A 12,483-nucleotide genomic window follows, 5' to 3' on the forward strand; every position below is an offset into this window, starting at 1 on the left:
TACCCGGGGACTAGCTAACTGGCCAACTGCTACAATAACACTAACAGCAGCTAACGATAAGTTACTTCACGGGGTTCCTTAGAATGGATGTCTTGGCTGGCTAAATTTTACGGAAAGCTAGGCTAAGTACCGTAGCTTCTTAGCTATCCAAGCGTAAGATGAAATAAGACCGCAACCAGCACACCCAACTAGCTAACTGATTCCTTTCGCCCACTTCCATCATATTCGCATTTCACACGAACCACTACGTTAACACAACTGTTAAATTATGCATGTTTACATTAGTCTAGTACGTTGCCAGCGAACGTTAGCTAAATACAATCCGGCAATTTGGTGTTTCTGTCAGAGATGCTAGCTGTGCATCTCTGCACAAGTAAATTGATTCCGAAAAAATCTAACTACAGAAATTACTTTGAACGTTTGAATCTATGAAAAGTAGCTATTTATCATTTATTTTAATCGGCTGACTAGCAAGCTACCTACGTACCTCATTTTGAAAAAGAGTTTATGGTCCATTTAGTTACAGTAGCTTGGCTAGCGGCAACTTGGATAGCGACATTCGGTGATGACAACCCATGCCATAGTTTCCCCATCTTCTCCGTTTCCCTGACTTCAGTTCCCAGCTACCAACCAGTTCCCTGGGAAACGACCAGCAGTACACTCTGCCTTGCATTAGTCACCTGCTAACGACGGAAAGGGACGAAAAATGTCGAATACACATGACTTCTAGGTAAACTGTGGAATTGCTATTGAAACATTTAATCTTTCAAGTAGAATGAATAAATGCCTGCAACCTAATTACGCGATGAAGCCGATCACTGGAAGAACCAAGTAATCCGACATAATAGATGCTGTACAGCTCACTAAACTTGAACTCTTGCGCAAGTATGTCACCTGTGTAAGTAGTGACGGCTAGTTGACTATAAAGGCTACAGGACTCATTCACTGATTAACGCCTGTATTCGGTTCAGGTCAAATGGGTCTTTTTTTGTACAAGAGGAATGACACTTAAGAGATGTATTGAATAAACAGTGCCTAACCAGAGCAAATTTGGTTCCTGTTTTGTGTTTCAATTTGTTGTTCATCTATTTTCTTTGTATTTTTGTCTGCAATATAAGATAAAAATGAAAAATAATTAAGAATTAAGAAAATAATCAGTTCAAAAAAATAAATGAATCTACCACTTGAAAGCCTTGTTTCTCTTTTTGCCCCCCAGATAAACATGATGTGTCCCTATTACTTCATTTTCTATATAAATCACAGCTTCACAAAAAATATTTTCATTGTTTAAATGTAATCTAATGGAGGTAAATGTATTTACCCTATAATATGAGCCATATTGTTTTTTGTTTTTTTTGGAATGGAGAGAAAATGGAAGTTAGTTTATATTGTTTGGAATTGAGGTAAAGATAATGTATGGAGTATTTGCGTATATTTCTGTATATTTCCGTATATTTATTGTCTTGCTTTAAAGTCCCAGTAACATCCTGGGCCCAGTGTAGCAATTTCACAGGTGCTAATAACTAAACAACGCTAGGGTTAATACTTTACATAATGCTAGTTTTTGATTGGTCTTTTCTCCATCATAGATATTGTTTCTCCCTAACTTAATGTGAGCATGGGTATGTTAATAATAATACATTTTGTTTATATAGCACTGTTCCAGAGCCCAAGGTCGCTTAAAGTTAAAAGGTTAAAAAACAGCAAGTGCAGTAAATACAGAAGGCAAAATGTATACATAGGACAGTAATACAGAACAGAAGGCAGTACAAGATAACATACAACAAACGTACCAACATTTGAAACCGTGATATTTATATATAAATATTATATATTATTATATAAATGTATGTCTCAAAATTTCTTTATTTTATAATATTTGTTGTGTGGTAATTGACTGTTATAGTATAGATGCCTTCAGTTGTAGTAGCCTTCAGCTGATGGAAATTCAGTTTCATCATTGTAAGGATATTACAGAATGATGAATACTATCCAGAAAATGAATGAACACATGCATGATTATCTTATTTTCATCTCAGGAGGGAATTCATCATGTCTGAATAAAGTCCTTTAGAATATAGAACGGCACAGTTATTCCATTATTACTGTGGATAAAACAATCAGAAGATAAATTCAGTGAAATGACGTGACCCTGCAATTCCACAATAATGTTTGTCAGATTGAAAAGATATTACTTGAGAACCTAGAGCATGGGGTAAAATAAGAAACAATGCCCTATATTTTTAGATGGCCCTAGTCGCTTGTTAAATATGGGGCGACTCATTGAATCGCCAGTCACAATAAACTCACAAAATATTGAATTTATGTGCCTCACCGAATATTGAATTGTTATTAAAATTGCAAGAACATTATCCAGTAAAATGTTTATTGTTGTTGTAAGTTAAAGCTATTTCATTAAGTTTTTATTTTTCATTAAATTGTCGAGACACCGTTTCAGTCTTTTGGTAATATTGGCAATGCCTTTCAGCAAAGTGACAGAGTTATGAAAAGCTGCAATTTTGTGCAATCTGTTGTCCAATATGTTTTACGCACAGACCTACTGATTATGAACTTTATCCAAATAATCTTTTTCATACAAAAACAAACGTTACCATGAATGAATTAAAATGTTACATTGTACATGTCGTACAGCGACACATTTTAATTAATTTTTTCTGCTTTGTCTGTCCATAAATAATAAAAGTACCTCTACCTACAAATTAAAACAGAGAGAAGCAACTTATCACCAGGCCCTTGGTGTTAGCCCGAAGATTGGGCTGGATGGAAAAGGAGAGCAGGGTCTTGCCGATGGGGTGAGTGCACCTTATTTTATGTTATTTGGTTTGCAACACAACACGTATGACAGGTTAGAACTTAACCCATTCACATTTATGTACCTTTTGGCCAAGAGTTTTGTTGTAGCATTTATAGAGGAACATAGGGTCTGTTTATTTTGTTTTGAGTCAAAGTCTGCTTAGTCCATCTCCCTATAATGCATTTTCACACCATGTAATTTACTGCAATATTTACCCTGCAAATGTTGGAGTCATCTCTGCCTTCTGAAGCTGGAATCCTGACTATGCCATTGCTACTTGTAGCCAGGAAGGCTAGGAGTCACAGATCAATGCATAATTTGCCAAGCTTTAATTGTCAGCTTTTATAATGATTCATTAGTAATGAACTACTTTTAAATCATTGCAATTTAAATATTCTGATAATAGACAGCCTAATACAATGGATGCAATAATCCAATTTAATGTTTGGTTTGCCTTTTATTAGGCTATTTGTAATACATATGTGAAAAAGGGAGCTAGTCCAGGGTGGCTCGGTGACTTAATCCAGTTTAATTGGCTGTAGTGTTGCTGAGGGATGGAGTGTTCTGATTGTCTGTGTATTTTTGTGAACCAAAAATCTCCTCTGGGACACTCTTGGAGTCAAGCTGTGCATAAGTGGTTTCCTGTAATGTAGAGACTGCACAGCTCAGCTGGTGAACTGCAAAATGAAATGAAGTAATTGCTTTCGGTACAAGTATGGAGAGGCAGTATATGTTTATCTGCACACCCAAAACACAGTGTTGCAATGATTTGACGGGCTAATGAATATAATTGCTAATTCCAAGTTGGGAACAAAGCTCTCTGAGTCTTATAAAGACAGCAAAGACAGTTTTACCTGGAAAGTTGCCATTATAATTGCCTGCTTTGCATATGTTGATATTACGGTATGTAGCCTTTGTAGTACATATGTATCACCAGCAGAGGGAAGTGGTGTTTTATATGTGATGCTACATTTTTCAGGATGCAACCATATTGCTTCACATAATTCCATAATATCACATTATAATTACACCTCTTATAATATCCAGAACACACAGCCCTATGGTCTATGAGACCTAAAAAAGGACAATCTATTGATTTAGGAAATTCAGACCACTCAATGGGTACCTTCATATGAAATACTCTAGGTATTACGGCCAGGAGGGGTTCATACTGTGATAAAGATTTTTGAGATTTACTCCTTTAACAATCTAGAATGGCTGTTAATTTGAATGATTTATTCAACCGGCCAATTAAACTTGAGAGGCTTGGGGCAGGGCAAGGAAACCTCACAGGAATTCACTGGAGGATGAGAGAGTGCAAGTGAGGTGCACTGTTTTCTGGAGGAAAACGTGGAGGTGGGGGGGGGGGGGGGGGGGTTGGGGGGTCCGATGGCAGCCCTGTTTTCCTCCAAGAAGAACTAAAGTAGTACGGATCGCAGATGTGGCCAAGGAATGTGTGAAATGAACAAAAGTGGTAGGTCTGTTCATTTCACCGGCTTCGGAGGACCCCAGAAGTGTAAGGAGCTGAAGCCTTTGTTGTTGCGTGCTTGAGGTAAATCCGTCTTTTCCCAACGAATGTGTAATGTTTATAATGCCTTATTATAAACCTTGTAAACCTATGTTTATAATGGTCTGATTTATTTGAACCTTGTAAACCTATTTTTATAAGTCCTATCTGGGGCACATAACAGGCACATTGTACAAAGTCCTTAATGGGCTTTATAGTTTCTTTCTCTGGTTGTGTTACACGCTTTAAAAAGCTAATCCTATTTTCCACTAATTATGTTTTGATATTTTGAACACAGACCTAATGATTAGAAATGAGCAACCTGAAATGCCTAATAAGTGTGAATCCAATGAATGGTGGGGTTTCTATGCTGTGTGCTGTGTATGGGTGGATAAGTTTAATAGCTGTGTCTCATGTATGCTATGATAGTTTAGGTATGTTTCGTGACTGGCTTAATCCACACACCTGCCTCAAGAGCTTACTAACAATACGATCATTGACTGTTTACTTCTCCATACTTGCGGGCTTGTGGTGTCTTGACTGAAATACTGCACCAGCACATGGAAATGTCCAATAAACTGTGTATTATGGAAGTTTTTCAGTACCCGAAATTTACTATCGCTATATATCACGCTAAATAGGTTTCATTGTGAGCTGCTTGTCAACGTCAACTGTTCCCATGGGTGATGGAAGCAGGAATGTGGAAGTTAAGTTTCTCGTGGCCACCTGCCTTGATCAGTAAAGCGGCAGCAAATCTGAAACAGATGCGCTCGTCTTATCTGAAGCACCGTCCGTCTCTGGCCGTGGGGTCAGGGTGAGTCATTGCGTTCAGTGAGGCTCAGACATGGACCCGCTCACTGCATAGCCAGGCGGGGGTCAAAAGCGCTTAAGTTCCTCAGGCCGAAATTGGGCCCTAAGTGTCGAGACTCCCTGAAAAAATTGAGATCCCTTCTGTGCAGAGCTGATTCATCACCAAACTTTTTTTGTGTGTGTAGTGATTAATCTGTTGAGGTAGGAGAAATTTACCGGAACAATTTTCATTGCCAAGTTGTGATAACCTTGGTTAAATTCAGGTGTGCTTTTGCAGCTGAACAATATAAATTAACTGTCAGCACTGTTGTCAGTGACTCCTAAATTAAAGGACGTTTCGTCCCATATTTTACTTTACTTTATTGCTCAGAATAAGCAGATCCACTCAGTTTTATACAGACAATTCAGCTATTCATTCAGCTCTTGATGATAGACTGTGTTTATGCAACTGCATTTTCAGTGCTACTCGGGTAAGTTGGTTCTGGAAGGGTTTTAGTGGGGGGGGGGGGGGGGGGGGGGGCAGGAGGCTGGTTACTGTTATTGTGGTGTAAATGCACCAATAAATCAAGAGACTTTCCTCAGTCAGACTGAAGATGGATTATCACCACATCAGCCCATGTGGAAGTTTGAGGGTGGTGGTGGTGTTCCTTCAGCTCAGCTGCACATTTGCTGCCTCTGTTGAGTGAGTGCGATGGGAGTGAGCTGGGAGAGAGAGAGAGAGAGTATTCACCCAATTTGACCCCCAGTGTATTTCTCAGATCTCAGGAATCTGGAAGCAGGCCTTGTGGTTCTTTGTGAACGACGGTAAACTTGGCTATCCCCCCTGGTCGCAGCAGAGCCCAGAGACTCCTAATTGCTTTGAGTGTAATCTGCTCAGACAGTACATTTATTAAATTGCAGCATTTATAAAAGCAAACTTCAGGGGATACAATAAATGAATGAACCCAGGTTTTTACCCCCCCCCCCCCCCCTAGTGTTTAAGTAGAATTCCAGACTCTTAACTTTTGCATGTTGTCCCCACATTGCACAGGATGGGCTTTGCTTGGTTTACATTCAGGAACAAATTCAGGGCTGGTGTGTTTGACAGTTGCTCATGAGGCAAGTGGAGGCCTAACAGTTGGTGTTCTGTTGGCGAGAGCGCGCACTAGAGATTCAAATCTTCATCAGACTTTGATTAAGGCCTCAGGCCACTTGACATATATTTGCATTATGGCACTGCTATCTTGATGTGCTGGGAGACTTAAACAATATTGAGCTCTTCAAGTGTTTTGATGGGAAATCACAATATGACAATTGTGATAATTATAACAATAATGATGATAATAATAGTAATGACAATAATAGTAATAACAATGATGGCGATGATGATGATGATGATGATGATGGGATGAAGATCTAACCATGAGTTTGCTGGTGTACCTTCTCTTGTAGACGGTAAGTTTCATTCAGATCCTTCCTACCACAGATTAAAGACATAAACTTCCTGAAACAAATGACCCCCCCCTTTTGTGTGCTGTGTGGTGTGTGTGTGTACATGAATGTGCGCGCGTGTGTGCGCAACCTGGAGTCTGTGTCTGCGTGTGCCATGAGCATGCAGTGTTCCCTCTGGGTTCTCTACATGATTAAGCAGCTGCATAAATGGATACCAGACTGGATGGCCTAACTATTACTGGACTTCAGGCACCCATGTTCAGGCTATTAATAATATGATTCCAGTACACCGTAGGCCTATCAGCACCATGTTGTTGGAGAAGAAAGGTATTTATAATGGTAACGCTGCTTTGATGGTATCAATGTTTCCCAGGGGAATGGTGAAGTCCTGCCATACTAAAGGTGCAGCATGGTCTGTCTTTATTCTGTTGGAAGCATTTGACATGCTTCTCAACTGATATTCCCTCTAGGTTTTAGCATACCATAGGGCTGAGCTTCAGCATTTGTGAAATGATGCAAACTCCCCACAATTTTATAATAGCAAATGCAGCTGCTTGTTTAACCACTAAGAGTTTGCCAATATTGATGTGAATTTGTTCCCACAAGGCATTTCTGTTCTAAAGATATGCTTAATGTAATCATTTCTGTGCTATTAGACAATTATTCCTAGTTACATTATTTGAAGTCCCATTCACTTATTTAAATTATATCAACTCTTGTATTGGCGCACAGCAAGCCTTGGCAGAGGGAAGAATGGGTTTTATTTAGGGATTTGGCAGCGTGATGTGGCCATTGTGACCGAATGACCTCAAAACCGGGCCGAACAGATTGGGCTGCCCTGACTCACCCTGATGATTGCCGCTGATCGAGATTAACAGAAATAGTTTAAAGCCCAGCCCAGGCTCGTTGACAGGGCTGCTTCAGTCCGTCCACTGAATCAGCTTCCCACAGCGCAGTCACTCTGTGGAGCGGAAGAATCCACCGGCAAGACATGCAGCGAGTCATCACAGAGAAGATCTGTTTGATCTTGTGAGAATTCCCAGGTTGAACAAGGCCACTGTGGTTCGAGCACTTTCGCAAGGTGATCTGCGACACGTAGGGATTTTACCACACTTAAATCTGGGGCCATTCCCAGAGGAAGGAAGTTGGAGGACCACAGGGACTTTATCAGACAATGTTTAGGATCCCTCAAACTCCTGTGTGGGAAGTAGTCTTTTCCAAGTCTTATTGTGAGATTGAAACATGATTGCGGTCAACCCCAATTACAGCACCTGAGGAGGGTTTCTGCCAGCCTGCTGTCCTCAGGTGGTGTGTCTGAAATTAAAAGATTACTAGCATCTGCAGCGTCTTGTTTTACGATGTTCTTCTTTATGACTGCAGTGTCTTCCATTTTGTCATCATGTAGTGATTATGTGAAGTTATACTTTTAAATGTAGTTATTTATCAGACCATATTATCCAGAATGACTTCCACATGATTATGCAAAAAGGTTAGACAAAATTTATGGACTGCATTGGCATTTAATTGTTTAATCTCCAACATATTATTGAGAAAGATGAAGACTATTTACATAGAACCTTTCATGCAAATAGCACAAGGTGCATCACAATCCAGATTTAAACATGAAAAAATGCAAAAGAATAAAAAGAGTTAGAACGTAGATGCAGATGCAGGAGGGAGTTTACGGATATAGTGCTTTAAAAGTAGCTAATTAATTTGTGGATGTAGTATTAAATGTTGCATACATATGAGTATTCAATCCTGAATAAATAGACAGTTTAGGGTTTTTTTGACCAAAATGCAGTTTGAACAGCTGATTTTTCAGGGAGCTCAGTCCACCATTTTGGGGGAAATAGTGTGCTGAGATGAAAGACAGTGTTCTACACATGCTGGAGTTATAATCTGCACCAAGTTATATTTTGGCAAACAAAATGCTCTGTATGCCTTATGTCATATAAGCTCACTGGGTCAAACAGGCCAATTCTATACAGATGAATCTGAATTGGTAGAGCAGTCTGCTTCTGACTCGTTTTCTTGTGATTCTCCTGCTCTCAATAGAAGCTGCTTCTACTGAGAAACTTAAACTTAAAAAAAGAAGTTTTTTTTTACTTGTGAATACAGCAATTTTGCATGTGGATTTAACATTGTCAATGTAATGAAAATAATCACGTGTTAAGAAAATGTCTCCTGTGACCTGCCCATTTTCAAGTGATTGGCTTTTTTCACACCAAAACATGACATGAACTCACTTGTGAAATTTTCATCTTTGCATGGGAATTCTGCATTTTCACATGTGACTGACTCTAATTTTCTCTTGTGAAAACAAAGCATATGACTTGAAATGGATAGCAGAGGTTACCTTTTTCCACTCTTATCTTTTAAGTGGGATTATTTTTATCATTCACGAGTGATCTTCATATGTTGGGTGTTCGCATGCGATTTTTTTTGTTGTAAGGGTTGTCACAAGACAGAATATTTAATGGAAATCTCTAAGTTTAAAATGAAAGACTTATCTGATAAGAATTCTGTAGGGTACTAGGGGAACTAAAAAGTCAGTTGCCTGAACTGGCTTTGCCAGGGTCCAAGCTGAAGATTGGACATGCTTCCAGCCTTGAGGCTTGTTCCGCTTGTCCTGTTTGAGCATAATCAGTCCGCCTGACCGTGATTTTCGCAGAATACCTTGAGAAGAATAAGATGTTGTTTATTCCGAGAGGGTCTCCTAAAATGCCTTGGATATGCACCGGAAGGAATGCCTTCATGGCCGGTGTCTAAAATTTCTTTAGTCGTGTTGTGAATTTATCTGGATAAAAAAAAAGACTTTTGGCTACTGATGAAATACTTTTTCAGATTTATTCTCAGAACAATAGTTTGTAAACCCCCCATACAAAAGAACACCCCCTACCTCTCCCCTTCAAAATAAATGACGGTGTGAGCTACGAAAGTCCGTGAGAAAATCATGCCAGTGGAACTTATGATTTGCGAACTTATTGTTTACTTGGCAACCTCTGGGGTTGAGAAGGGGTGGGGGGGGGTAGACTTTATTCTTCAGGCCACCTCTTGCAGTGCATTGTGATCGCCACACTCGGGCTGCAGTAACACAATACTGGCCGGCATTGCACTCCTTTGAATGGTGATTTGGCCACTTGCTACTTTTGGGAAGTGGTCACCGAAGGAGGCATTAAACTCTGCCAGGCCAGAGAACCGCGTGACACAAAGGGACACTTTTACCACAGAAGAGACACATCTTCCTATGAGTAAATGAAATGTCCAAATGAGGAAGAATGAGCTGTATTCCTTTTTACTTGTAAAGACTTGCTAATAGCACGAGGATTTAAATGATTTGTTTTTTGTATTTGTTCATTGATGTTAGACCTTCTGTTGAAGGTCTTACAACTCATCACCTCTCATCGCGCAACCACCTGCCCACTTGACCCCATCCCATCAAAAGTTCTCCAATCTATCTCCAGCGAGCTCCTTCCCTATCTGTCTTCCATTGTTAATTCCTCTCTCTCCTCTGGTCATGTTCCCTCTGTTTTTAAGACGGCTCGTGTTACCCCACTACTCAAAAAACCCACCTTAGACCCCTCCGATGTAACAAATTATCGACCCGTATCCCTTCTACCCTTTCTGTCCAAAACCCTCGAACGAGCAGTTCTTAAACAATTAACCTCTTTTCTCCATCAGAACAACCTGCTAGACCCTCACCAGTCTGGCTTCCGATCCGGGCACTCAACAGAGACTGCACTACTAGCTGTGACGGAGGCACTTGCCACTGCAAGAGCCTCACGCCTCTCCTCTGTCCTGATCCTTCTTGACCTGTCTGCAGCTTTTGACACGGTCAACCATAAAATACTCCTCTCCACCTTGGCTGGGATGGGAATTACCGGGACTGCCCTGTCTTGGTTCTCTTCCTATCTTGCAGATAGGACCTACCAGGTCACCTGGAAGGGGTCTGCCTCTGCCTCTCATCCACTTGTCACGGGAGTGCCGCAGGGATCTGTACTGGGTCCTCTGTTGTTCTCCTTATACACCAGATCTCTTGGTTCAGTCATTAATTCACATGGTTTTTCCTATCATTGTTATGCAGATGACACACAACTCTACTTTTCTTTCCCCCCTCGGCCACACAGATCAATGATAAGATCTCTTCCTGCCTGGCTGACATCTCCACTTGGATGGCCAGCCACCATCTGAAGCTCAACCTCAACAAAACTGAGCTGCTCTTCTTCCCGTACAAGACCTCCTTGCTTCGTGAACTCTCAATCACGGTTGATGGCACCACAGTGACTGCCTCTCACTCTGCAAAGAGCCTGGGGGTGGTCCTGGATGACCAGCTGGACCTCAAGGAGCACATCAAGGCAACATCACGGTCCTGCAGATTCCTCCTATACAACATCAGGAGGATTCGACCATACCTGACGACGCACTCCACCCAGCTGCTCGTCCAGGCTACGGTGACCTCTCGCCTTGATTATTGCAACTCTCTCCTTGCAAACCTGCCAGCTTGTGCCATACAGCCACTACAGATGATTCAGAATGCCGCTGCCCGACTCATCTACAACCTCCCCAAATTCTCCCACGTCACTCCCCTGCTGCGATCACTTCACTGGCTACCGGTCGCTGCCAGGATCCGATTCAAAGCCCTGACCCTTGCCTACACTGCCGCCAACAGGACAGCCCCTATCTACTTGCAGGACATGACTCAATTCTATGTGCCTGCTCGACCACTCCGCTCTGCGGCAGCAGGGCGTCTTGCAACCCCTCCCACCCGCCCAAAGGGATCACAGAGCTTCTCCACCCTAGCTCCCCAGTGGTGGAACGAACTCCCCGTCCCTCTCCGAACCTCCCCCTCACTATCCATCTTCCGCCGTGGCCTGAAGACTCATCTCTTCAGACTATACCTAGAATAACCACCACCACGCTGTGTATATATATATATATATTTAAAAAAAAAAAAAAAAAAAAAAAAAAAAAAACCCTTTTTCCTGTCACTTGTTACATGTTGCCCCATCCCTGCACTTCTTGGTAAATTGTATTTGTCCTAATACTCTAGCTTATTCTTCTGCCTAGTTTGGCTTTGCAGATGTTAGACCAGGATAGTGTTCTTTGTTCTTGGCTAGAAATAGCTTTACAAAATAAGTAATTGTACCTTACTGAACCCGTGTTCAGCAGTTGTCTACGATCATGAAAATGCACTTTTGTACGTCGCTTTGGATAAAAGCGTCTGCTAAATGAATGTAATAATGAATGTCTAACTGTGCTGAAATGTGATGATGGTCATGATGGCCTTTTGAGTTTTTATCTTTGAACATTTGTGAAATAAAATATAAAAAATAAAGTTATCAGGAGCAATGCTTTTACTTCTCTGTATGCAAGTTTTTGTTTTATCTGGAATTTGAGAATCCTCAAATCTTTAAACGTGTGTCGTTGTTGGGAAGCATACTTACTCTTGCTTTTGTTAAACACTGTTCCGACTTTGCAAGATTCATCTCTGGGATATGTGGGAATGTATGGCTGATTATTATTATTATTATTAGTAGTAGTAGTAGCAGTTGTAGGAGCAGTAGTAGCAGCAGTAGCAGTAGCAGTAGCAGTAGCCGTAGCCATAGCAGTAGTAACAGTTTTTCTTACAGGAAGCCATGTTTGGCGGTTACAGGCAGTGGGTACAGTGGGAGTTAATGTGGGAACGTGATGAGGAACACTCTGTACTGCAGAGCTGTGACATGACGGGGGGCGATGTTCAAATAATCTGCAGCCCACGATCCAGACCGGCCAGCATGATCTTCTCACAAACTGTCACACCCACAGTCCAGATCTTTGGACAACGTTGTTAACTTGTTCATACTTCTGCATAAAAAAAGGGTTTCCTCTTTGAGCTGCTTCCTCTTAACATAAATTGTACAGGCGTGCATGAAAATAT

The 12,483-nt window shown here is 41.1% G+C and overlaps 1 protein-coding gene across 2 annotated transcripts in view; it reads left to right on the top strand.

The window, feature by feature from the left end:
- LOC135242776 (11-beta-hydroxysteroid dehydrogenase type 2-like) overlaps positions 1–12,483 on the top strand; it is a 57,290-nt gene that overhangs the window by 569 nt on the left and 44,238 nt on the right. Inside the window, exon 2 of one of the 2 annotated variants that reach the window (XM_064314056.1) lies at positions 2,730–2,813. The gene's annotated coding sequence lies outside the window, so the exon portion shown is untranslated. Of the gene's footprint in view, positions 1–2,729; positions 2,814–4,247; positions 4,368–12,483 lie in introns of those variants that run through there. The other variant, XM_064314057.1, reaches the window with a different exon arrangement.

The sequence above is a fragment of the Anguilla rostrata genome, chromosome 16, assembly GCF_018555375.3.
Source record: "Anguilla rostrata isolate EN2019 chromosome 16, ASM1855537v3, whole genome shotgun sequence".
NCBI classification, from domain to species: domain Eukaryota; kingdom Metazoa; phylum Chordata; class Actinopteri; order Anguilliformes; family Anguillidae; genus Anguilla; species Anguilla rostrata.